This window comes from Triturus cristatus, chromosome 6 (genome assembly GCF_964204655.1).
Source record: "Triturus cristatus chromosome 6, aTriCri1.1, whole genome shotgun sequence".
NCBI classification, from domain to species: Eukaryota; Metazoa; Chordata; class Amphibia; order Caudata; family Salamandridae; genus Triturus; species Triturus cristatus.
In genome coordinates, this window is record NC_140589.1 from 1,342,227,816 (window position 1) to 1,342,255,021 (window position 27,206).

A 27,206-nucleotide genomic window follows, 5' to 3' on the forward strand; every position below is an offset into this window, starting at 1 on the left:
GGTCAGGGTAGCACACAATAGATAAAAAATAATTTTTCAGTTGCTTATACATTGGATATATATTATAAAGTACAGGAGTGCAGGCTATACCAATAGTTTGCTTTGCCCATGATTGCAAGTCCCCACATACAAATTTACCCTCCACTTAGAAACGCGATGAAAATTTCAGTACCATATAATTTATGTTACTGTCCTCGGATTTTGTACCTTTACTAAATGTGAATATGTAATTGCTAGCTGTGCTAGTGCTCATAACCTGCTCACTACTCTTGTTTGCCTTAATTTAAACAACAGTAGTACCTAGTCTGAGAGTAGCAAAATCTATTATGTGAGACATAAGGGGGTCAGAATTAAGTGGAAGAAAGTCAACAATAAGCAAATCATGCATGAGCTTTTTAGAGAAAATGGGCACAAAACCCCTGTACGTTTCAGACTAGGGGAAGATCCTCAGCTAATACTAGAAGCCTTTAACTCATGTCCTCCATCTCTTCCATTTCAGTTGCTCATAAACCCCATAAGAGCAAGCAGCTGTATGTTTGGCTTAATCGCGCAAGCACACCCACACATAATAATCCTAAATTAGCCCTCAGAAAATATCCACGCCCTAAGGATGAAATGCTCACTGCTAGGCGTGCTCATAAGGAAGTTCTAACCATGTGAAAGTCAGAAATCAGATGCAAAGCCTGGCGGCATCTAGAAGCCGCAGGGGAAATAAACAATAGCACAACTTTTTGAAGAGTTGGCAATCTTCCCTTTTCTTCTGATTATATAGAGTCCCTGATTCCCGTCCAAACCTAGGTTGAACATTTTACCAAGGTCCCTGACCCAGCTTGTCTGGGGCAGGATTCTGATGAAGAAGAGGAAGTAACTTTTGATCAGTGTGCTGCTCTTATTCTGAATCAGTCAATGGACACCAAGGACGTCATTCTTGAAATTTAAATGAATCCCAAAGGAAAACAAACAGACCTGAACAAATTTCCTATTGACATATTCAAATAAAATATAACATTATGCCCCCCTTGCTAACAGAAATCTTAAGAGCTGCCAAAGTAGGCCCAAATATTACCATCCTGGAAGGAGGTAGTTTTCAGAGAGGAAATCATAACCTTCCAAACTGCTATTGCCCAATCTCCCTATTATATAGTACCTTTAAGATCCTAGCTAGAGTATTACTTTCAAGGCTGGAAGCTTGTGCAAGGGGACCATCATCCTATCCAATGTGCAGTATGGGTTTTACCCTGGGTTGGGCAGAGTTGAGCAGTGGCTCAACCTACACATCATAATAGGGAAATATGTTAGGGCCAGGTTAGGGGCCATTCACAAGGCCTTTATGGACCTCTTCTCTGCTTTTGCACAGAACATCATTCCAAATTATGTGCCATTATGGAGAGATTAGCCATTGAAAAACTTTGATTGATGTGTTTTAACAAATCACAAGCATACATTGGCGAAGATTTGTTTTGGATCAAATCACAAACTAAAATTATGTACACTCTGGGGGTTCGCCATGGTTGTTTTATGCCCCTCTCTTATTCCTAATTTATAATAATGGATTCGAAAATTACCTGTGTATTGCAGGGAAAGATGTGCTCCACCTGGGGAATAATCCCAGTTCCCGGGCTTTTATATGTGGATGATGCAGTTTGGAGCAGCATCATTTTGGCTCCACCCTTTCATGCTTAGTTAGGGCATACATATATGTGTGTATGTATGGCCTTATGTACTCGTGTGATGTAACCTTATTCGCGAAATGTAGTGCACTTGAACAGTTACAAAAAGTGCATTTACTGTGTGATCTTGACATTTATACTAATGGGTATTTTAACATTTTCTTTATAGTAAAAATGAGCTACAGTCCTCATATATATCTATATCAGTGCAGGTTTAATAACATTGTATTTCTCACAAGTTTACATATTTTTAAAATAATACTCTCTGTTTATTTCATAACTGAAAATGTACCCATTCAAATAGTGCTCTAAACCTATATTGTAACTGTGTATGTACTTCTAATAATGCATTTAAAATGTGTACTAAAATGTTGGTCATACTAAGGTTTACCAAAAGCCTTAGGCTTTTGAATTACACAATGCTTCATTTTAACATGAATGCTTGCAATAGGTGCAATGTTATTCTCTCCTCCGCAGGTGCAGTCAAATGAGCTCATGGTCAGTGAAAGGCACATTGTGTGAAAGAGATAGTAAGTCTCAAAAGTCTCAAAAGAAGCAAGAGAGGACTACTGTCCGAGCGGAATATGGTGACGGGAAGTATTGAAGGATGTTTTACTGTGTGGACCAAAGGAAAGAAATCTCGAATGTAGTTGCCAACCTCTTGCTGTTTGAAAATGAAAATTAATTAGACATGTGACCTGGAATTCTGGAAGGTTCATTTCGTGTTTATAATGGAGTATTCACTTAGCTTTATTCAGATTCCCTTTAGACTGTAAGAGGTACAGACCTCTTTGCCCCATCTCTGTTGTTTTGCTTTATGCTATAAACTATACTTTATTTTAGAGAACTTCCACAGAAGCTCTGGTATGCCCTCACCTTTCTCTGCCTCCCTGCTTAATCGGGTTTCCCTGATTCCCAGCTAGAGCAGGGTTTAATAGGTCTCCTTAGACAATCTTATGTATAGGAAAGAGGATGGAAACTTTCAATCTACTCACCAGACGATATTCTTTATTGTGTGTGTAATAGCTACGGAATTCCTCCTTTGATTTCTGTTATTGAAGATCAATCTTGTCAGTCACTTCAGATATCCATTAGCGACTCTGTATTTTTATACTATGTTTCTGTGACTGATTTATATCAGCTTGGCTTTGAATTCATAATAAACCCATACTTAATCCCATCAATCGACTATGAGCTTTAATGTGTGACCAAAAAGGTTACACTGTAATTGGTAAATTGTAGTTGGCCTATCTCCTTTTATTCCTCAGGCACCCAGACCTTTCCATTGCAGGGGGCCAGGAATAAGAAGTCCACATTCGATGCGTTCACAAGTTCTAATTTCAAGAACCAAAAACAGGCTCCAAATTTTTCTAGAAGCCTTTTGCTGAATCAAATTTAACCAAATTATTATTCATGAAATGTAGGCCCCAAAACACCAAATCTAAGATATTTTGAATTGGAAGTGTTGAGGTTGCCAAAGTGCAAATCTTCACATACTTGGGCATCCTTTTGATGCTGCTATAAATTGGGACTTTTTAATCTAAGGGTGCTCCAACCCCAATTGTTGACCAAGTCCATCTTCTGTTTTGTGCCAAAATTGGGCCATAAACGAGTGAGGTACATAACGAACAAGTTACTTACCTTTGGTAACGCTTTTTCTGGTGGATACAGTATCTGCCTGTGGATTCCTCACCTTATGAATATCCCCTGCGCCAGCATTCTGCTGAGTTTTTTCCCTAGCTCTCCACGCCAACGAAGACGTCGGCTCCGCTCGCGACTCCGCATAACGTCACCGGAGCCATAAGAGAGCCTCGTCAGCGTGATGACGTCAGTTCCACACAATTTTTCCGTGCCTCCGAGGCGAACAGGTGGACCGACAACAGATTCAAAGTATACACAGAACACAACATTTGAACAAATATACATAGTACAAAATCAAAGAGGAAAGCTAAAGAACATAAGCATTTCCTATAAATGTACTAGATAGAAAGAAGATACAATGTAAAACAACAAGCCAAACAAGGCATCCTTTAAGATATACAAAGGTGGACAACGGGGAGGAGGGTGGGTCAGTGAGAAATCCACAGGCAGATACTGTATCCACCAGAAAAAGCGTTACCGAAGGTAAGTAACTTGTTCTTCTGATGGATATATCTGCCTGTGGATTCCTCACCTTATGAATAGATTCCCACAGCAGTCCCGCTCCCGGAGTAGGGTGTCCACCCTTTTATACCAAAAAGTCCTACAAGACAGAGCGCGCAAAGTGGCCCTCCCTCCTCATTTCGGAGTCCAAGCAATAATGCTTTGCGAAAGTGTGGAGGGAAGCCCAAGTTGCTGCCTTACAACTATCCAGTACAGGAACACCTCTGGCCAGAGCAGAGGTGGAAGACTTGGCTCAAGTAGAATAAGCTCTAATACCCTCAGGTGGCTCCTTACCAGCAACGACGTAGCAGATCTTGATGCACAAGATGATCCATCTGGATAGAGTGCGCTTGTGCACAGCCTTGCCTTTTGTTCGACCAACATAGCCCACAAAGAGCTGATCGTCCATAAGTCCTTTATCCTGTCCAAATAAAAGCTCACCGCACTTTCAGGGTCCAGGCGGTGAAGTCTCTCCTCCTCCTTAGAAGGGTGAGGGGGAGGATAAAACACAGGGAGAGTAATGGACTGCCCCAGATGAAAGGGAGTAACTACCTCAGGCAAAAAAGCAGCCCTGGTCCTGAGGACCATCCTCTCAGCATGTATGGTCAAAAACGGGGGTTTTTAACTAAGAGGTTGAAGCTCACTCACCCTCATTGCTGAGGTAATTGCTTCTAGAAAGACTGTTTTAAAAGTCAAAAGCCTCAAACGACAGCTTGTAAGGGTTCAAACGGGGAACCCATCAAGAAAGTTAAAACAAGATTTAGATCCCATTGAGGCATAACAAAGGGAGTAGGGGGAAACCTATTAGTAAGGCCCTTGATAAACCTCAAAACGATAGGTGACTTAAATATAGATGGCTGATCAGGTAGACACAGAAAAGCTGATAAGGCCGACAAATAGCCCTTAACCGTGGCCACAAAACAACCTTGCTGAGCCAAGGAAAGAGCAAACTGAAGAACATTCGAAAAGTGGGCCTTTAAAGGATCAATAGATCTCTCTACACACCATTTAACAAACTTAGACCATCTATAGGAATAAATCGACTTTGTGGAGTGTCGCCTGGAAGATAAGATAACATCCACAACGTCCGGCGGGAGAGGGAAGGAAATCAGGTTGCCCCGTTCCATCTCCAGGCATGAAGGTGCAGGCTCTGGAGGTGGGGGTGTAGAACCTGCCCCTGCGACTGCGAGAGGAGGTGTGCCTTGAGAGGGAGACAGAGCGGAGGGTGTGATGAGAGGATGAAAAAGATCTGTATATCACACCCTTCTTGGCCAATCTGGGGTGATCAATATGACTTGGGCCAGGTCTTGGCAAATCTTTCTCAGAACCCGAGGAATCAGGGGTATGGGAGGAAACGCGTAAAGGAGTTGTGAGCTCCAATCCAATTGAAACGGGAACCCCAGCGCTCCCTGTAGTGAAAACTGGAGACTCCAGAACAACGGGCAGTGCATGTTCTCGTGGGTGGCAAACAGATCCAACCGAGGAGACCCCCACATCTGGAAGTTGTGATGAAACACCTCCGGATGAAGCCGCCACTCGTGATCGGCCGAGAAATGACGACTGAGACTGTCCGCAAGAACATTCAGCACACCGGCTAGGTGATTTGCAAAGACCCAAATCTGATGGTTCTGAACCCAGGACCAGAGTCGCAGAGCCTCTCAACAGAGACGATACAACCCTACACCTCCCTGTTTGTTGATGTACCACATCGCAGTAGTGTTGTCCGTCAGGACCTGAACCGACTGACCGTGAAGGGAGGGGAGGAAAGCCTTTAGTGCCAAACATATCGCCCGCAATTCCAGAAGGTTGATGTGAAGCAATCTTTCCTCTGGAGACCAAAGACCCTTGGACTCCAGATCCCCCAGATGAGCACCCCACCCTAGAGTGGAGGCATCCGTGATCACTGTGGCCACCGGCGGAGGAGGCTGAAAGGGCTTTCCATGAGACAGGTTGCCCTGCACACTCCACCAAGTCAGCTCCGCTGCAGCGTCTCTGGAGATTCTGATTGACTCCCTGAGATCTCCATTGTGTTGAAACCACTGCCTGCCGAGGCACCACTGGAGCGCCCTCATGTGCCAGCACGCATGACTGACCATCAGAATGCAGGAAGCGAACAGACCGAGCAGGCGAAGGACCTTCAGGACCGGAACGACCGCTCCATTGTAAAACAAGGGAATCATCTCCTGAATGTCGAGAATTCTTTGTGGAGGAGGAAAAGCTCGACACACAGAAGTGCCCAGTACCACCCCTATGAACAGGTTGCGCTGAGAGGGCACCAGGTGAGATTTGGGCACATTGATTGAAAAACCCAAGTTGAACAACAGTTGAGATGTTACTCGCAGATGATGAAGCAGCATCTCTGGCGACTCCGCTTTGAGCAGCCAGTCGTCCAGATAGGGGAAAACAGGAATCCCCGACCTTCTGAGATGAGCTGTCACCACTGCCATCACCTTTGTGAAGACTCGAGGTGCAGTAGTAAGATCAAACGGGAAGATCGCAAACTGGTAGTGCTGCGACCCTACCGTAAAACGGACATACTTCCTGTGCAACTTCAGAATGGGAATGTGAAAATACGCATCCTGTAAGTCAATCGACACGATCCAGTCCTCTTGCTGCAGCACCAGAAGAACCTGAGCAAGTGTCAGCATCTTGAATTTCTCCTGCTTCAGGTAAAAATTCAAGACCCTGGGGTCCAGAATCGGACGTAACCTGCCGTCCTTTTTGGGGATCAGGAAATACCGGGAGTAGCATCCCTGACCCCTTTACTGCTCTGGAACCACCTCTATCACACCTTTTTGTAGTAATGCAAGGACCTCCTTCTGTAGAAGAAGCAAATGGTCCTCTGAACAAAAACCTTGGCAAGGAGGGTAAGGAGGAGGAAATTCCCGGAAGGGGTGGGCGTACCCATTCTCTACAAGGTTTAAAACCCAAAGGTCTGACGTGCCCGATTTCCAACCCTGTAGAAAGTGAGACAGCCGACCCCCTACAGGACCCACATGATCCAGGATGGGGGATCTAGGGCTGCTTTCCTACGGTACCAGAGGAAGCGGGGGAGGCAGAAGAGGAGGAGGAGAGATTGCGGGCAGAACCACATTGGCGTCCTTTGACCCTTCCTCTATAAGACTTATAGAGTGGATTTTGCTGCTGCTGAGATTGATAGAAGCTGCGAAAGGAAGATCTTTCAAAGCCACAATATTTTCTGTAGCCAAAACCCCTTGACTGGGTTTGCAATCCCAAGGATTTCGCTGTGGCTCTGCTATCCTTAAATCTTTGCAAAGCCGAATCGGCCTTTTCCCCGAAGAGTTAAAAAAGAGTGGCCTGGACATCAGGGGAAAATCCAGAGGATCGAAGCCAAGTTTGCCTTCTTGTATCTATGGAGGAGCTCATAACTCTGGCCACTGAGTCAGCCGTATCCAGGCCTGATTGAAAAACCTGCCTAGCTGCAGCCTGAGCATCCGAAAGAACCTCCATAAAGTTTCCCCTCTCCTCATCTGGTAACTTAGGGGCCAACTGTTTTGCCGAGTCCATCAAGGCATGTATATAACGGCCATGAAGATTGTTTGGAACAGAATGCCTGCACCACCAAACTTTCTGGAGATGGATGAGAAGAAAAAAATAGTGAATCCCCTGGTGCAGTCCTATATCTTCTAGGCACAGCCTTAGAAACAGCAGGCGAAGAGAGTGGTTTATGCCAAACCTCGAGGATAGGCTCCAATAAGGCTTCATTAAAGGGTAACAGAGGCTCAACTGTAGAAGAAGGCGCATGCAATACCTTTGTCAGCAAATATGGCTTATACTCAGCCGTAGGTAACTGTAAATCCAAAAGCTCTGCAGCTTTTCTTATAACCATATGGTAGGGAGCTTCTTCTTGAGGAGGAGAAACCCTTGTTGAAGAGAGTTCCCTCTCAGGGGAGGTGTCCAATCCACTCGCCTCCTGAATTCCCTCGAATTCATCTAGAGACTCTTCCAATTCACCCTCTTCTACTCCTTCTCTGCGATACTGATCCTCTTCCAACAGTCTCTGTGCCTCTCTCCTTGCACAAATCCTCGTACGCGGCGTCGGTGGCGTACGCAGCGCCGACTCCTCCGGAGCCGGCGTCGAAGGAGGTTCCGAAGGAGGTATGAGATCCGTACGAGGCCGAGAGGAAGGCTCACCAGACGGCCCCAGGGATTCCATCAACGGCGTTGAGACTCTTGGCGCCGGAAATTGCCATGACGGCGCCATCGGTATGAAAGGCACGAAGGGTGCCTGGGCATAGTGCTGGGGCACGCCCAAGTTGAAAGCCAGCGGACCCACGGGACCAGAAGGTGCTCTGGATGGGAAAGCCGCCCTTGCAAACACTCCGTACATTACATTAAAAAAATGCGACGGATCCGAACCTGGAGTCGGGAACTGTGGAAATGGATTCGAGCCAGTATCCAAACGGGGAGTATCTGACGTCGAAACAATCGGATCCTCTGCCGAATTCACCGGTTCATTTACAGGCACCGGAAAAGATGGATCATTCTGCACCGGCTCGGCTTCTGAAGCCGGTGAATCCCTCGTCGCCGGAGACTGCGCTGGAACACCTCTAGGTGAAGGAGACCTCTCCGGAATTGCACGAGGTGAAGGCAAGGGCAAAGGAGATATAAAGTCTTTATGGCGATGGTGAGGGGCAGGCAAAGGCGACCTCGAAGCCTTACCTTTCGTCGAACGGCGCCGAGATCCATGTCTTCTTTTCTTCTTTAGTTTTCTCAACTTCGATGTATAAGAAGTCGACGACTTCGACTTCGTCTTATCTCTCTTACGCCCTCTTCCTTCTTCTTTGCCTTGGCCAGAAACAACTTGGCTTCCTGTTCTTTAAGCGCCTTTGGATTCATTTTCCTGAAACAGGAACAGTCCTACACCTCATGATCCGACAACAAGCACCATAGGCAATCTTCATGGGGGTCAGTGATGGACATGTGACCCCCACATCCCCTACAGGGCTTAAACCCAGACTTCCTCGAAGACGACATCGCAACAGCAACAGTTAAAGCTGAAGGAACAACAAAGTAACTCTACAAAATATGGAGAGTGCTAGAAAACCGTTACACGTCGATGGCGCTGAAAAAAGGGAACTGAACGTCATTACGCCGACGAGGCTCTCTCATGGCTCCGGTGACTTCATGCGGAGTCGCGAGCGGAGCCGACGTCCTCGTCGACGTGGAGAGCTGGGGAAAAAATTCTGCAGAAGGCTGGCGCAGGGGATATTCATAAGGTGAGGAATCCACAGGCAGATGTATCCATCAGAAACACATTATAAGACCTTATGTCTTGCAATTCAGAGCTATGATGCTGGGTTATGGGGGTACGCAAATGGAGAACAGCTATAAAAGGTCCAAAATAGCTTTATACATTGACTTTTGTTTGTCCCACAATATTCACTTACTTTCATGTGTTATTCTGAAGTAGGACTGGGTCATGTGGAAGACAGCATCACAATAAGTCATTTTCTTTTATGATTGAGGATTTGGAGGAACCCAGAAGCAAATTTGATAAGAACAATCTTTACCGAATGTTCAGCTGTAGATAATGTGGCTGACAACCCGTGGCTGGCATATGTTAAACAATTTTATACTACACTATGGGTACCAGAAGAACAAGTTACTTACCTTCGGTAACGATGTATCTGTAAGAAACATTAGTTAGTTAGATTCCTCACCTTAGAATATCCCCAGGCGTCAGACTGGATCCAGAAGATTTTTGTAGCAATACCCCTTGCGCGTCGCTAGGCGTCGTCAGCGGCTCCGCGTCCGTCGTTGGCGTCGTGTGCCGGAATGACGTCGTCGGAGTACTTAGACGCCGCCCTCGCGCGCTGACGTCAGTTCTTGTACATAGCTTTCTGCGTCAGGAACGCAGAGCCATGCAAGAGACCGACACTGGTGCCAAAAAATCTAGGGTCCTGAAAGGGATAGCCTTAACCCTAGGTGTCAGTTCGCAGAATGGGGAGGATGGGTGGGTCGGTGAGGAATCTAACTAACTAATGTTTCTTACAGATACATCGTTACCGAAGGTAAGTAACTTGATCATCTGAAAGAAAGACGTTAGTTAGATTCCTCACCTTAGAATAGATACCCAAGCAATACCAACCCCGGTGGTGGGTCTGCGAACCAAGATCACACCAGAAAGTCCTGGAGGACAGAACGGCCAAAGAAGCCATCCCTCCGGACTTGGCTGTCTAGGCAATAATGCCTGGCAAACGTGTGCATCGAAGCCCACGTCGCCGCCTGACAGATGTCCTGCAAAGGGAGTCCCCGTCCCAAAGCAGTAGTAGCCGCCGTGGCCCGAGTAGAATGGGCTCGCAGCCCAACAGGAGGGTCCTTTTTTGCCAAGGAATAACAGATTTTTATACACAAAACGACCCACCGGGAGATGGTCCGTTTGTGCACAGCTTTTCCCTTCTTTGCACCCACGTAGCCAACGAAAAGCTGGTCGTCCACTCGGAACTGTTTTGTGCGGTCCAAATAAAAGGAGAGCGCACGTTTTGGGTCCAGACTGTGGAGCCGCTCTTCCTCTTTGGAAGGATGCGGAGGCGGAAAGAAGGTGGGCAAGGTGACAGATTGCCCAAGATGAAAGGGGGTCACCACTTTCGGTAGAAAGGAAGGACGAGGCCGAAGGACAACCTTGTCCGGATGAACAGATAGAAAAGGAGGCTTGGACGATAGAGCCTGGAGCTCACTCACCCGTCTAGCCGAGGTGATGGCTACCAGTAAAGCAGACTTAAGAGTTAGAAGACGAAGAGGACAATTGTGAAGAGGCTCAAAGGGAGCGCACATCAGGAATGTTACGACAAGATTCAAGTCCCACTGAGGCATTACGAAAGGGACAGGAGGGAACGTGTGAGTAATGCCTTTAAGAAAGCGTGACACTACAGGTGACTTGAAAAGAGAGGGCTGATCAGGAAGCCGTAAGAAGGCAGAGATGGCAGCAAGATAACCTTTCAAGGTGCCCAAGGCAGAGCCCTGCCGGGCCAAAGAAAGAAGAAAGAGGAGAACCTCAGAAAGAGGGGCGGAAAGGGGATCCACAGCCTTTGCTGTGCACCATGCCACAAACTTGTTCCACCGGCAGGCGTATACCGTCTTTGTGGAGGGATGCCTGGCTGCCAGAATGACATCACAGACTTCAGGAGGCAAGTCAAATGGCATCAACTGCCGCCGCTCAATCTCCACACATGGAGGTGGAGGCTGGACAGGTTCGGGTGGAGGACCGTCCCCTGCTGCTGCGACAGAAGATCCTCCCGAAGGGGCAGACGTATCGGAGGATCGGTCAACATACTGAGTAGCTCGGGATACCAGTACCTTCGTGCCCAATCCGGAGCCACCAAGATGACTTGGGCCCGGTCGCGCCTGATCTTCTTCAGCACTCTGGGCAGAAGTGGTATAGGCGGAAAGGCGTAAAACAGACCGCAACGCCACTCGCGACGAAAAGCGTCGCCGAGCGAGTGCCGCCTTGGAAATTCCAACGCGCAGAACTGCTGACATTGCGCGTTCTCGTCGGTGGCGAATAGATCTAACCAAGGCTCTCCCCACTGCTGAAAGAGACCTTGCGCCACTTCGGAGTTCAGACGCCATTCGTGATCCATCATGCACCGGCGGCTGAGTTCGTCTGCCCTGGCGTTCAGAGAGCCCGCCAGATGTTGAACCACCAGGGTGATGCCCTGGTGTTCCAGCCATGTCCAGAACGCGCAGAGCCTCCTGACAAAGGGTCCACGACCCCACCCCGCCCTGTTTGTTGCAATACCACATGGCGGTGGTGTTGTCCGTGAACACCTGCTCGACACTTCCCCGGACAGAGGGAAGGAAGGCTTTTAGTGCAAGTCGGATCGCTCTCAGCTCCAACAAGTTGATGTGGAGCCAAGTCTCCGCCGGAGACCAGAGGGCTCTGATCTCCGCCTCTCCCATATGGCCACCCCATCCCAGGAGGGACGCATCCGTCACTACGACATGCTCCGGTAGGGGTAGGGGGAGGCTCTTGCCCGTGACCCAATCGCGGTCCGTGAGCCACCACTGCAACTGCTGTGCAGTGCCCTCCGAGATCAAGACATGGTCGGACAGGTTGCCGTGATGCTGGGCCCACTGAAACTTCAGGTCCCACTGCAGAGCCCGCATGCGCCGCCAGGCGTGATGCACTAGTAGGATGCAGGAGGCCATCAGCCCCAGAAGCCGCAACACTAGCCTGACCAAAACCCAGGATAGAGGCCGAAAGATGGGAATCAGGGCCTGTATATCCCGGACCCGCTGTTCCAGTGGATGAACCCGGAATTGCGCCGAATCGAGAACCGCTCCGATGAAGAGGAGCTTCTGAGAGGGGCTCAGGTGTGACTTCGGCACGTTGATGGAAAACCCCAGCAAATGCAGGAGATCCGCCATAGTCTGGAGGTGGGAGACGACTGTCTGGGGCGAGCCCGCCTTCAACAACCAGTCGTCGAGATAGGGGAAGACTGGAACCCCTGATCTGCGCAGATGAGCTGCGACCACCGCCATCACTTTCGTGAACACCCGAGGGGCACTGGTAAGGCCGAAGGGGAGCACGGTGAACTGAAAGTGCTCCTGACCCACCGTGAACCGCAGGTAACGCCGGTGGGCCGGCAGGACGGGAATATGGAAATATGCGTCCTGCAAGTCCAACGCTACCATCCAGTCTCCAGGGTCTAGGGCAGCTAGATCCTGAGCCGAAGTCAACATTTTGAATCGTTCCTTCCGAAGGAAGGCATTGACGTTCCTGAGGTCCAAGATAAGGGCGTAGGCCTCCTTTGCCCTTCTTGGGAACCAGAAAGTAGTGGGAATAACAACCACGACCTACTTCTGGGCTCGGAACGCGCTCGACAGCCTCTTTGGCCAAGAGGGCCGAAACTTCCTCTTTCAGAAGATTCAAATGATCCTCCTAGATACGGTGGTGCTGCGGTGGCATGGCTGGAGGGGTCGTCTCGAAGGGGAGGGAGTAGCCCCTTCGGACGATTTGCAGCACCCACCTGTCCGAAGTAATGGTACACCAGTGGAGCAGGTGATGGCAAACCCGGCCTCCCACTGGCTAGGAATGGGCCTGAAAGCTCAGACTAGGAAGGCTTTGAGGCGGATGCTGCCGGGTGGATGTGGACTGACCGCGTCGTCCTCCAGTACCGCCTCGGCGGAAACCACGTCCGCGACTGCGTGCAGGCTGGTTCTGCGGCCGGTGGCTAGGCGGACGTGAGGAGGTGCCCCTTCCTTGGCCACGAAAGGAGCGAAAAGTGGAAGTTTGTGGCCGCGGGGCCGAGAGGCCCAAGGACGTGGCCGTAGCCCGGGAGTCCTTGAAGCGAGCCAGAACACTGTCCGCTTTCTCACCAAAAAGGCGAGCGCCATCAAAAGGCATGTCCATGAGTGTGCTCTGGACATCCCCTGAAAAGGACGTGGACCGCAGCCAGGCGTGACGTCGAAGCGCCACCGTGGTACAAATCGCCCTACCCAGCGAGTCCGTAGTGTCGAGTCCACATCGGATTAAATGGCGCGCTGCATCTCTCCCATCGGCCAGAGCCGAGGAAAGCCGTGCCCGGGCCTCCTCCGGGCACAGTGGCAGCACGTCCTCCACCGTATCCCACAGAGAGTGGGAATAACGGTCCAAGAGACAGGCGGTGTTTAAAGACCGCAGGCCCAAACTGAGCGAGGAGAACAGCTTCTTACCAAACTGTTCCAGTCTCTTGGAATCCCGGTCCGGAGGAGCGGACGGGAAGGAGGATTGGGAGGTAGAGGCCTGGATAACCAGACTCTCGGGGGTGGGGTGTTGGGACAGAAAACTGGGGTCACCTGGAGCAGGGCGGTGGCGCCTGGCAACGTTCCTATCCACAGGAGGGACTGTGGAGGGCTTGGACCAGGTGCCCTGCAGAACGTCAGTGAGGGCCTCATTGAATTGCAGCAGAGGCTCAGTGGAGCATGCGGCAGACTGAAGCACCTCAGTGAGGATGTTAGTCCTCACAGCCACGGCAGGCAGCTCAAGCCCGAGGGCCGCGGCCGCCTTGCGCAGCACCACAGAAAAAGCCGCACCCTCCTCCGAAGCCACAGTCGGAGGAGAGATGAATCCAGTGTCCGGTGAGGTATCCAATCCACTGGCCTCCCCCAGTTCATCTGCCCAGTCCTGCGAAAGTTGCCCCTGAAGGGCCATAGGGTCCTCAGACCCCTCCCAGTCGCCCCCATCATCCAATTCCTGGTAAACAGGAGGAATGATCGGAGCCGGTCGATAGACATAATGTGTCTCAAGCGGCGCCGGATGCGGCGTCGGGCGGCGCCGCAACGGCTCCGGGACCGGACAGGGGCTGAACCGGGGATCGACGTCGACCGGAGTCGGCGTCGGAGGTGGCACTGGTGTCGACGCCGGCGGAGGAGGCGTGACGAGGTCGACCGGCATCGATGGGGGCCCAGGCTCGGGCCCCTCGGGGACCTGCGGTGTCGGGGCCGGAGCCTCCAACGGCGCCGGGGCCGGAGCCGCCGGCACGCAAGGTCGCCCAGTCGAGTCCGCGGGGCCCGAAGGCGCGCCAGCGGGCGTCGACGGCGGGGCCAGGCTTCTCATGGCCGAGAGGAAGGCACTGACCTCCGCCGGTGTTGCGTCAGTCCCAGGGACCGGCGGGTATGGGGACTTGATCGGCGCCTGCGGCTCCTGTGGAGCCGCGGGGGTGGAACCACCCTGACCATCGGCCGAGTCGCGCGACCGGCAAGGGGAGTCCGAAGAGCGGTGTCGCCTCTTGGACTTCTTGGAGCGCTTCGACTTACCCGAAGACTTCGAGCCAGACGAGCGACGATGTCGAGTGCGGCTCCGCGACCGATCCTTGGACCTCCTCCTGGACCGGGATCGAGAGGGGCACGGAGCCGAGTGGCGAAACTCGAGAAGCTTGCGGGACCGCTCCCGCCTAGCTTTCGAGGTCAGGGCCATACAATCGGAGCACGACTCCGCATCGTGGTCGAGGCCCAAGCAGTACAGGCACCGGCGGTGATGATCGGTCACCGACATCAGTCGGTGACAGTCGTCGCAGGCCTTGAAACCAGGCATCCGACCGGCAACAGAGTCGAGAAAGTGACAAAAAGAGTCGAAAAAGTTAGTCAAAAATTGACTAAAGGGGTAGCTCTCCCGGATCGGCGCTTACTGGCGCGGAAAAAAGAAGAACTGACGTCAGCGAGCGAGGGCGGCGTATAAGTACTCCGACGACGTCATTCCGGCGCACGACGCCAACGATGTACGCGGAGCCGCAGACGATGCCTAGTGACGCGCAAGGGGTATTGCTACAAAAATCTTCCGGATCCAGTCTGACGCCTGGGGATATTCTAAGGTGAGGAATCTAACTAACGTGTTTCTTTCAGATATATTCATTAAGCCATAGAGCACTGTAAACAAATGCAAAGATCTTGCTAGAAGCTTGTTTTTTAATCTTAGCCATAAGATCAGCATGGAGGAGATGCACAGACTGGCAGCCACCATTGGATTTTAAAATTGTCATTGGGGCCAGAGTCTTATTTAACTGTCAAAATTTACACTCATCATAGATTTCGTCTTATTAAACTATGATTTACCAACATCCATAGTTTAGCAGTGTTTCCAATGCAGAGATCTTTTTTCTTAAATGTCCCTAGCTGCCCCAGTAAAAACATCGAAGAAAAGCACATTTCACTTTATGTGTTTCTGCATTTTGTATACATTCCATCGGAAACACTGCCTAGCTATCATTCTGAATGAAGCAAATATCAGAAAATACATACAAGCCATTATATTTTTTTTACAACAGCTAGGATCACCACCAATCTGTCTCGGGGTAATCAATTAAATGAGATACTCTGTGATTACGAGAAAGAGGTACGGAGCATTTGTCTGTATGTAAATGTTTTTCTTGTTGTATGTGGGCAAGATCACTTAGCGCCTATTATTTTGAATACTCTTTGGAAATGGTTTTTATGTACTTTTATAATGATATTGTGTTTTGTGCTTTTATACTTTTTGACAAATAAAGATAAACTGACTGGCTAACAATAAGGGGAGTCAACAATCCAAGGCAATCAATGAAAAATCCAAAAACATCTAAGAAAAGAAAAGTTCTATGATGGAACTCTTAAGGGTTGTTAAGTTGGGATGAATCCTGAGAGTCCACAGTCAGCTTGGTGGATTTATTTAATAGTTATACTTCCTGGCACTGTTTTCATCACAATCTATCAGCAATAGTGCGCTAGGACCCAACTTACACCAACCACGTGAAGACTATGCTCCACCTCCCTTTCACTTGCCCATACTACCTGCATCTACCAAAGCAGAAGTTAAGGACGCTCCTTCTCCCACATCACAGCAAAGACCTCGAGCATCCTCCCAAAGCACCTCTGGACCATCACCTCATTTCCGGAATTCAGAATAGCCCTCAAGACCTGGCTGTTCGAAGAAGCCTAAGGGGTTCGCAAGCGCCTGGATACCCTATCGGGTGATTAGCAGCACTTTATAAATCTTGATTCATTGATTGGGTGCATCAGGTCTGTAAACTAGTACCAGTACTTTTTATTTTGTACACTAATGGTCTTAACACCCCTTTGGTACAAAGAAGGGAAGATGTCCCCCGGGAAGGTAGGCAATCCATGCTATCTAACTAGCTTGGACACCTTTGGGTTTTTAGCAGATTTTACAGTCTTTTTCCACCTTTATGACCAATTTGGAGAGGGATATCAATTTTAGTAAATCCCATCTCATGATCTGTGGTGGTAAGAAATCAAATTTGAGACCCATTATGTGTAATGGAAATGTCCTGTCAGTGATTTACAATTTTCTGTATCTGGGAATAAACTTTGACTCGCCCAGAACCTTGAGCAGTACCTCATTGCCAAACATTTAAAATGTGCTCAACCGATTGGTGCTCTTTTTAATATAATACCCCTGGTGGGTGGGGAAACCTATACCACATTCTTTAGCAATATAAAATACTCAGTGCGTCCCTGTGATCACCCATGCTGCCTGCGTGTGGGGGGGGGGGGGGTAGAAAGACACAAGAAGAGTTATTCTGCTTTTAGCGATATTTTTTTGTTAAAAAATGCCGCATCTTCATGTCCAAAATGGGCATGAGAATGCATTTTGAGCTAGGAAATAGCACAAAATGAAACAGAATACTCATAGCAGGAGCAAGCAGACACTCCTGCTCTCTAAATGTGCTCTCTCAGTAGGATTCCCTCTCCAATTACCTATATTTATGTGAGAAGCAATAATCATGTAAAAATTAGCAATTCCACTTTAAAGAGTAACACAGAATTACTGAAATCACTTTGATAACTCCGGTGTAATTGAAATTATACCCAGGTCGAATTATTATCCCAGCCACCATTTTCCATATTTCGTGTGCTACAAGGAGCTTAGGATGAGTTGTATTGAGGATTTCAACAGGCTCGCTTCTTTGAAAGTTGGGTGGCAAATATGGTGCAGTCAAAAGGAGATTATTAATCAATTTATTATTCTGGACAACTTAAACTGTGACAAAGGAAGACATATTCCATGACTTGAGTATATTAAATCAAATTTTCTAATCTTGGGCAGATGAACCCTATTTGACGACCCCAAAAGAATTAGGAAATCTGATGTGCTTTAGCTGACAACAGCTCTCCTTGAGGAAGAATAAGGCTGGGGCAGTCGTGGAGTTAAAAAAAACATCTATCTGTCACTTTCTTACATTATCCTCTACTACGGGTATAGAACGTAATTTGCTGACCACACATAATCCATGGGCACGAGGACTGCTGTTGACGATCAGACTTGGAACTATCAGAAATGTTGTTGCCCAATAGGTCAGCATGGGGTTACCAATGTACCAGCGTGTACCTGTGACAACACATCTCCCCAAACTTTTTTTTAACTTTCATTTTTGTGTGGCTGTTTCAAAGTCATCCTTTTGCCCTGTTCGCCCCCATTTTTTGCTGGATGATACTGGTGGTAACTGACTCTGACTGTACACTGGGCTCTGCTGACCATGCCCAGAGCCAGCGCTATGCTTAAAAAGGTACATGTAATAGGGTACACTTACAATAGGTAATGACAGATCCTATAAGCCCTATTAGATAATAGGTCCAGGGGGTGCAATCTACATATACGTCCCTAGTATATAATAGGGCATGGAGGTTTAGAGGCCCTGCACTTGCATGCGTACACTGCTGAGTTTCTGCTGTCATTGTAAGGGCAGCCTGGCTTTGCAGACTGTCTTTAAAAGTAAATTGTGTGCAAACTCAACTTTCGTGATATGGACACTTTAAAGCTACCTTATGTCTACATATTAGGCAGCCCCCAGGTCTCCCCTAAGTGTCCCAGGGGTGGGAGGCCATGTAACTATAAGCCTGGACCTTATGTGTTATATGCCCTGGTGAGGAAAAAATGCCCATTTCTTCTGTCCCCATTGTAGATACTTATCTCCATAGGCTAACATTGCAATCATTTATTTAGATATAACTATTGCTAGGAAAGGAGAAAATATCATTCAATGACTTAAAAGAGTGTTACTGATAAAGCAATCAATTTGCCATTGTTGAATTTATCATAACTAGTACAGAAGAGAAGTTATCGAACGTATGCCAAAATACAGCCTTCTAGAGCTCTCTGCTGATTGGTCAGCCATAACAGGCTTAGTCAGGATGCTTTTATTAGGTGCCCTGACTACAGAAGAGTTTATCTGATGACAGAGCTCTGAAGCTGATGAGGATGGATTCTGCAGAGGGGGGCTGGGTAAATCAAACTGAGCTCAAAGAGAGAGCAGATCGGTAAGGAATGCCAGACGTACCTACCATGACATGCTGTGCCCCAGCCAGATGGCAAGCTTAGGACATAAATTTGCAGAGGTCAGGGGCATGGGTTCTAATGAAAATAAGCCAAATTGTGGGTCAGTTTAGCTACCTCTTACTCCTTTGGAGAGAAATAATCCATGTTGGATGTTGGAAGTGCAGTGCTTTGTGGTACATGAAGATGCCACAATTTGCCAAGTTGTCATGCTTTTGGGTGGCACCCAGAATCTTAATAGACAGAGGTGACCCCAGCTTGTCACCTCAGAACACTGAATAAATATGTGAGAGCTGCAGAGTCTCTTAGAGCTGCTGCATGAAACTGCAAGGGAAAAAAGGACTGGCCTGCTGGAACCTGGATCTGCACTCAAAGGCCTGCACTCCGAATGACTGTGACTGCTGCATGATCTGCTACTACAGCCCTGGGGACTGTTCCTTGCTTCAAGAAAGATTAAGGAGTGGACTCCCTGCAAGCTACAGGTTAACAGAGCCCACCTGCATAATCTCCACCAAGAGTCCCTATCCTGGAGTGCGTCCAGTGGACTTGTAAGGATTTGACCAGGTGCATTGTAGGGATTGCATTCTAGACATCCGAAGTACCATCTAGGAGATTCCAGAACATTGGATTGGTGCTTAGGACACTTTGATCCTGCAAGGAGACCTTCAGGAAGCACCTCCTGAAGTTTGGAGAAGTTTTGTGAAAAAGCTCCTCGAGCTGACCGACCAAACCCCCAAAGTCAAGCCACCTACCTTAAACTGTGACTTGGCCAGGATTTCAGGTTCATCCCACTGAAAGCTCCAGAGCTTCAGCCTTCCAGGATTTGCAGAAGCCTTGCGGAAAGTCAAGCCAGCGAACCCTCACCAAATCAGGCTTGATGTGGAAGGTTGAGCCTAGGACGTAGGAGAAAAAAGCTCCAGAAAAGTTTCTAAGTGTGGAGGTAAACTTTTGAGTGGGGCCTCTTGCTTAATGTATCCAACCAGGGCTCTATCATGGTCAGCCTCAAAGTTAGACTTTGTCCCGATTAAATGCGACAAAATGCCCCAGAGTGGCGCTATGGGTTTTTAAACAACAGAAAAGTGGGTAATCATATCTTGTGTTCCTTATTTTGGATTTTTGTTTTTGTGGTGTCTAATTGTTCATAAACATATTTCCTATTTTTATAAATCGGTGAGGGACTTTTATTGTGTTTTGTATCTTACTTATTTGATGTATTGGTGTTTTTAAATGCTTTACACTCCTGTCTGCTAAGTTAGGACTGGCTGCTCGTTGTCAGCTACCTAGGGTTGAGCAAGAGGCTAATTTACTGAGACCTTTACTGGACCCTCTACTGTGTTAGTGGCCTTATTGCTAGTGGTAAGTGCATACTTACCCTACCAATAATCCACTTTTCAACAGGGGCCTTTCTATCAAATACACAACATGTTTTTTCTTGCCTCTATTAAAAAGGTACCACTTTATACAATGTAGGCCTGCCTTACTGTTTTCACAAACGTAATGTCTCCTTGACACCTGCACAGTGGTCGATTCTTTTTTCTAAGTTTGCAGGTTCATTATGCAATCTCACAAACCTTTGTGATTTCCGCTTAGATCCTTGGATTTTTACATTCATTATTGTACCTTGCACTATTAGGATCAATTTTTAACTGGGCAAATTGTAGGTACTGTGTATAATGATGCTGAAGATGTAAACGTTTTATCACTAATTTATGTTTATTGGGTGGCATTCGTACGCTCATAGTATGTCACAAGCTTGAGGAAAGGTTTGCTATACCTTTCTGGTTTGTTTATTTTAGACAATGTCAGTGAATGCTGTGAGCCTTTACTGACTGTTAGTATGGATTTTATAACTGCTATATGATATTTATATCTTTGCCATCTAATTTGCTCTCTGCATCCACTAATATTTATATGTAATGGTTTTAGCTATTTTTGTTTGTGATCAAATTGAGGCATTTTTATGTAATTGTATTATTTATTTTGATTTGATTTGATTTACTTCCCGACTTCAAGCAGACATTAGATGTTGATGTGGTAGTTCAAAGCCCTATTGGATCTGTTATAGAGGTTAAAGTCAGGGCTTCAGTCAAGGAAACATTCAAGGATATCTGTTAGACCTGGCATCTTTTCGCAGGATTTTCCCTGTCTTTTTGTCTTCTGACCTTTTTTTGATTGTGTGCTGAATTTTGTTTTTGCTGGTTTTAGGACTCTGGGCACTTTTTCTCTGCTGACCATTGCTAAAGTGCATGTGCTTTTTGTCTAAAATGAAATGGCATTCTTAGCTTCCCAAACTCGGGGAACATTGCCTGGCTTAAATTCGTAAGGAATAGTTTGGTGAGCCTAGGTCTAGATGCACTATGGAACGATCCTTGCAACGCCTGTTCCAAGCTTTCTAAAAAAGCTCTAACTAAATTGTATTACGATTCTAAGGCTCCCTCACTTCGACCTTCTAAATCTATAGGGTCCTTAACAAATCAATTCCTTTACATGAAGAGCATTTACACCTTTGAACTAGCCCTTGACAATGTTTACCCTGCAATAATCAGGAAGCTTTATTTGCAATGGAGGCACGGGTCTTTGCCAATTCGTGCTTTCACTAGCTCCTGGTCTGTGTCGACACCCAGTATTTGCCCGGCATGCAGAGAAAGCGACGAAACTGAGCTGCATCTTATATTTTTCTGTCCGGGCTATACTGAGGCGCGCAGAAAATGGATCATTCCCGTCTGTAGGAATCTGGGCTTCACCAGGTGCCACGAAGCCTTTAGAATTCTTAAGAGCGAAATGGCTGTACACATAGTGTTTGCTGTGGCAAAATTTCTGGGGGCCCTTTGGCACAAACGGAAAAGGTATCTAAAAATGTCAATATGATTCATTTGTATGTAACCTGTCTGGCTGCACTATTTTTAATCATTTTATCTATTGTTCTTAAATGTTTTTATATTCATTTTATGTACTTTTATGGAGATACTCCGAAATAAAGTTTTCCTTGACTTGAAATGGCATTTGGTTTATCCATGATTGGCTTATTTTATTTGCTAAAAAGTCCCTAGTACATTACACTACATGTGCCCAGGGCCTGTAAATCAAATGCTACTAGTGGGCATTCAGCACTGATTGTACCACTTACCTGAGAAGTGTTCAAACCTGTCTCAGGCCTGCCACTGCAGAAACAGTGTGTGTAGTTTTAAACTGCCATGTCAACCTGGCAAGTTCATCTACTTGCCAGGCCCAAACCCTCCCTTTTATTACATGCAAGGCACCCCTAATGTAGGCCCTAGGCAGCTCCATGGGCGGAGTGCAGTGTATTTAAAAGGTAGAACATGTGCTGTTGAGTTTTACATGACCTGGTAGTGAAAAACTGCTACATTCGTTTTTCACTAAAGCAAGGAAAGGCCTATCCCTGCCATAGGTAGCATTAGAGCTGCCTTGTAACACTTTACAAGTGCAACTTCCAATTGGGAGCGGACAGAAAAATGCAGTTTGGTGTCTCTGGACTCAAAATTTGAAAACATATCTTTTAGTGAAGTTGGTTTTTAAATTGCAGGACTGAAAATGCCACTTTTAGAAAGTTTTGTCCAACAGAGCATTCAAGCTGGTAATCATTCAATAGACACTACTTTTCAGGAACCCCTGATACTAAAAGAGAAGAAACAACAATGCTGTTTTTTTATTTATTCAGAGAAAAAAACAGTCAAGGTCCTGAGGAGAACCCGAAAGTAAAGGAAGGTTTGAAAAAGGTGGACCCGACGCAATCTTGGGTTTTTTTCGGTCCAAAAGACAAACAAGTGTAGGCAATCTTACAAGGGAGACTGGAGGCCTACATAAATACTGCTTAATAGAAAAAAGAGAAAAATAATAGAAACTCCAACACTTTAAAATCAAAAGACAGGTTCATCATTAATCATTTTTTGTCGTATGTATGTTTAGAATGGTGTATTTGGTATGAATCATGTTATCCCTTAGTGTGATTCAAAAAAGTTTGCACCTTTTTTCTATAAGGGCTGAATATAACGTGAAATTCATACAAATGTTGTTGGAATGATATGTTGAGTGCATACGTTTAATGTTTGAAATATACAAAAACAAGTTAAATCAAAATAAGGTTCAGACAATTAAATAACTTGGCCTTTCTGAAAAGTTGCGTCTATTAAATAATTGTCAGCTTGGGTACTGTTGGACAAAATTAGTAAGGGGCCCAACCCCTTTGTACATGAATGTTTAGAAAGTTGCCTTTTCCTTACTTTAACTATTCAGTGCCTCTACCTGTCCCAAAAATAAATGTCTGGTTTGGATGATAACTGGGCTTTGTGCAGTCCCTCTAGACAGTCACACACAAAGGGAGCTGAAGTGTGCCTTGCGTATCCTGATGGCCCATTTCCAGGCTGATGGGTCTGAAACTTGCATCTGAATAGGGCTGTGCCTGTCCCTAAACAAAGAGCTGCATACCACCCTGTAGTGAGTCTGGAGCCAAGACAAGGAAGAGCAGGGTCTTGTCCACTACAAGGACCTTTCCTTGAAGTCTCCCTACTTCAAAGGCTAAAATGTGTATATATACTGGACCTCGGACACCATATACTCAGAACGCTACTGGACTGAGGACATTCTGCCAGGAAGAAGAGCTGTTGTGCTGCCAGAAAGGACTGCCACTTTGCAGCTTGCTTTGCTGTGTTGGTCTCCTGTTACTGAAGTCTCGGGATATCAAAGACTTCACCTACATCTTGCTACCAGCACCTGGGCTCCTCTGCAGTGAGTCCTGCTCTGCGAAGTGGTGTCAAATCCAGTCCTGGGCCCTTGGAAGTGAGTGTGTGATGCTGCAACCCAAGAAACCGACGAATCAACATTGAAGTGTCATTGAGAACTGGTGCCTGCCCTGCGGAATCGACACACCGACGCTGCCTGCACCAACGCCGTGGACACCACTTGCTGAGTGCACGATGCAACAATCTTGACTTACAACGCAGCCCCAACTTTGCCAACACAGTCTCTGAATCACCGCTGCTGCATGAGACTCGGACAATGCTTCACCGACGCCTGCAACGCCCCAACCCCGATCCCAAAGCATTCCCGGCGCAGCGTGGCTTCTACCCGATGCATCGCCTTCAGTCCAGTGGCTCAACATCAACACCTCGGAACCAACACATAGCACTCTTGACATTGATGCCTTAATGACTTTGCCAGACTTCCGAGCTGACAAATCGCCTGTGATGCCAACGCATCACCTCCAGATTTCAACTCATCGTCCCGAGCATCAACGCATTCAAGGTACTGTCACCGGGTCTGCGTGACTTCTGTATCCGGCCCATGCTCCATCACGGTCAGAGTGAACTTTTGGATTTGCCCCAGTCAAGCGTGATCAGAAAACCCAAGTTGGAGCTATCGACTTCCAAGCACTGAATTTTGATTTAATATTACAAAATTCCTATCTTGACTTGTGGATGTTGAATTTTTGTTGTTTGGTCTTGTGTAACTCAGATAAATATTGGCTCTTTATTGAAACTGGTGTGGAGTACTTTTGTGGTGTTGACACTGTGCTACTGTGTGTGCACAAAAACTTTACACATTGCCTCTTAAGTTTAGCTTTACTGCTCTGCTAAGATACCAGAGGGTAAGCACAGATAAACTTTTTGTGCGTACTGCAAATACCCCGACTAGGATTGTCGTTCTTGCTTGGACAGGGTGCATACTCAGCCAACCAGAAACCCAGTTTCTAACATTGTCAGTCAAGCCTTCTTTTAGTAGAGTCATTAAGTGGAAAGCTGTTTTTAGAGGTCTGCAATAGGCAATCGGTTGTGGGAGTCAATCCTGAAGCTTAAGCTATATCAGATAGTTTCTCAACTGTGGTATTAACTCTAGATTTACCTAATATGTCCCAGAGTATCTGTAATGTACACATAGGTGACTAAACAGTGTTGATTGCAAGCTACAGCTGAATTACACAAAACTTGTATTAATCATTTGACATCTCCCAGTGTCAGCCTTGTGCCCTGATACAGAGTCAGACTGCACCCACATTAGAAGCACCTGTGCTGTCAGAGTAAAATGGCACATGTAACTGAGGACTGCTTAACAGACCCCAGAAAAGGTCAAAACTGACAAAGCATTAAAGGAAGAGCACCCCAGGTGGATCGAATTTCTCACTGTTCAAAATACATATATGTTCTCTGTCACTCTCTATCTCTCGGTCATAGTCAACTCTCCCTCGTTATCTCCCTCCTCTACACAGATGGTGCAAAAGCGACGCAACCCCTAAGGTGTGAATTATCAAGCCACACAAGACTCCCTTGTGTGGCCCTGTATGACTTGTGCAGCGCAAATCATTGCATTGCCTTACTATGCCCCAGGGAGGCATTACATGGATGGTGCATAGATGTTACCACACAAAACCAGTGAGTAAGTAAGTAGTAACTTACTTACACAAAACCAGTGGATTCTGAAGCGTTATAAGCGGCCCTATGATGAAGCATGCCACTATATAGTGGGTGAGGGAAGAATTTAAAAATCTGTTGATTTTCCCATCTATCATCCCTTTTCGTTAACCCCTTCCCTAGACACGGACAGAATAATTCACGGCAGGGCCTCTTTTGTGATGTTACTTAGTCCTTCTCTTTTTGCGCGTTTTGGGGATTTTGAAGCTGTCCCAGATTTACTTTTGCTGGTAAACCTGGGAATGCACCAAAATGCTACGCCTTCCCAGGGGAGGTGTATGAGGAGACATATCCTCATTTCTTCTCATTCTGCAGCACACATAGAAAGAGGAAATTACCTCAGGGGATTGTTTTTGTGCAGGAAGGTGCTCCCTCCTGCACAAAAACTATCTTTCTTACAATGCACGCACCCTTGACCATGGCGCAAGGAAGCCTGCATTGGTGCTATGTAGCACATTGTGCACCAGCGCTGGGAAAGGCAGGAATGAGCCATATTGTGATAAATACAGCGCATTCCTGCCCTTTCCCTGTAATGCAGCGCAGCAAGGTGACGTGCTGCGGTGCATTACAATTTGATAAATATGACCCTATCTGCCTCATTATGAGTCAGCCATCGACAGACCGCCAGACTCGCATGGGCATGGCAGTCTTCCAACTGCTCTATTACAACTAAGGCGGTCGGACTGCCATTGCACCACTGAAACCATCAGAGATCTCTGGTGGTGGTCTTGAGGCTGCAATAGGCTTATAAGGATCCTGCCAGCATATTATGAGTTTCCTCTCCGCCATGGTTTTCATGGCATTTCCTACTCCATTAAAGCCGTGGCAGAGAGGAAACAAAGGGGGACCTGCAGCCTCTAGGCCACGGAGTGCCTACAGGGGGCATATGTTGTGCTCCACATGTGCACACACCCCAGTTCTTGCACTGCATGGACTGCCTTTCATAGGCATCGCCATGGGACCGCCAAAGAACTGAGAAATCTGGCATGAGGTGAGTAGTGCGGCGGCGGGGCGGTCCCGCTCCTGCACCGCCAAGCTTGTAACCTGGTACTATGTCTCTTGAGAGCACCGGATTAAACTGCACTTCCTACTTCTAGTCCTCTCACACTGTCCACAAAAGGATTACTTAGGCCAAAGTTTTTCAATAGGTGACTGTGAGAAAATTCCTCTTTCCGCATGGTAAATTTTATTGCTCGTTTTTAGACTCTGAGCACCGTGGCACTGCTCTCCAGTGCCCAACGTATGTGCTCTGCCCCTAAGATTTGGTACAATAGGCTAACTCCAAATTGGCATATTCTGCTTTCCAGGAAGGCCACGGTCTATGGTGTAGGAAGTTTACCCATCGCATGGTAATTTAAAGGCCAACTGCAGACTACAGCACCTTTTGTGCCATCCACTAGTGTGACAAGAAAAAACATGGATTCAGGTTCCACTGATGGGCCTGAATCCATGTTTTTTTCTGACAAGTCAGACTGCAGTTTTAAACTGCAGGTGTCAGGACCTGCAGTTTAAAACTGTAGTCTGACTTGTCAAAAACATTTTGACAGGCACAAACCATTCCTTTTAATTGTTATTAAGCTGCTTCTAAGTAGGCCTTGCAGCCCATAAGGTAGGGTGGCTTGCAGCTAAAAGTAGGACACTTAGAAATGAAATGCTACCATGTCCTTACAGTAAGAAGCCCCTAAAACCAGTTTTCACAGTGGACAGATCTGGCTGTCCTAGGAGGAAAACTGGAATACAGATTGATGTGATTCATTTTTCTAAATCAGGTTTGGGTCAAGTTAGAGAAATGGTCCAATCACTATTTTTATAATATAGTAAAAATCCAATTCAACTGTGAAGTTAGATTTTTGATCAAGATTTAGGAAACATCACAGTTACCCTTTTCCTGCCTGAATCTCCAAGAGGCTTATTTACTTTAGCCTGCAAGAATATGCCCCTGCCAGCGCTTGACCTTAATGAAGTGCAAAAACATCTCCCAGAATAGAGGACATGGCTTAGGGCTGGTTGGTATATCTCACCTGCGCTCCATTGTGGTTGGTCTGAAATTGTGCCTAGGTCCCGGTCACAAATGAACAGTACTTTCTATTGGTGCTTTACTTTTTCTTGCCACTTTTTCACCTACATCTTCACCATTTTATTTCTAGGGTTCCCTTAATGCATTTTTGTTGCATTTTTGTCCTTTTGTTTGTTACA

The 27,206-nt window shown here is 46.9% G+C and overlaps 1 protein-coding gene across 1 annotated transcript in view; it reads right to left on the reverse strand.

The window, feature by feature from the left end:
* Positions 1-27,206, reverse strand: part of RYR2 (ryanodine receptor 2) — a 3,458,987-nt gene that overhangs the window by 931,327 nt on the left and 2,500,454 nt on the right. The window lies entirely within an intron of this gene.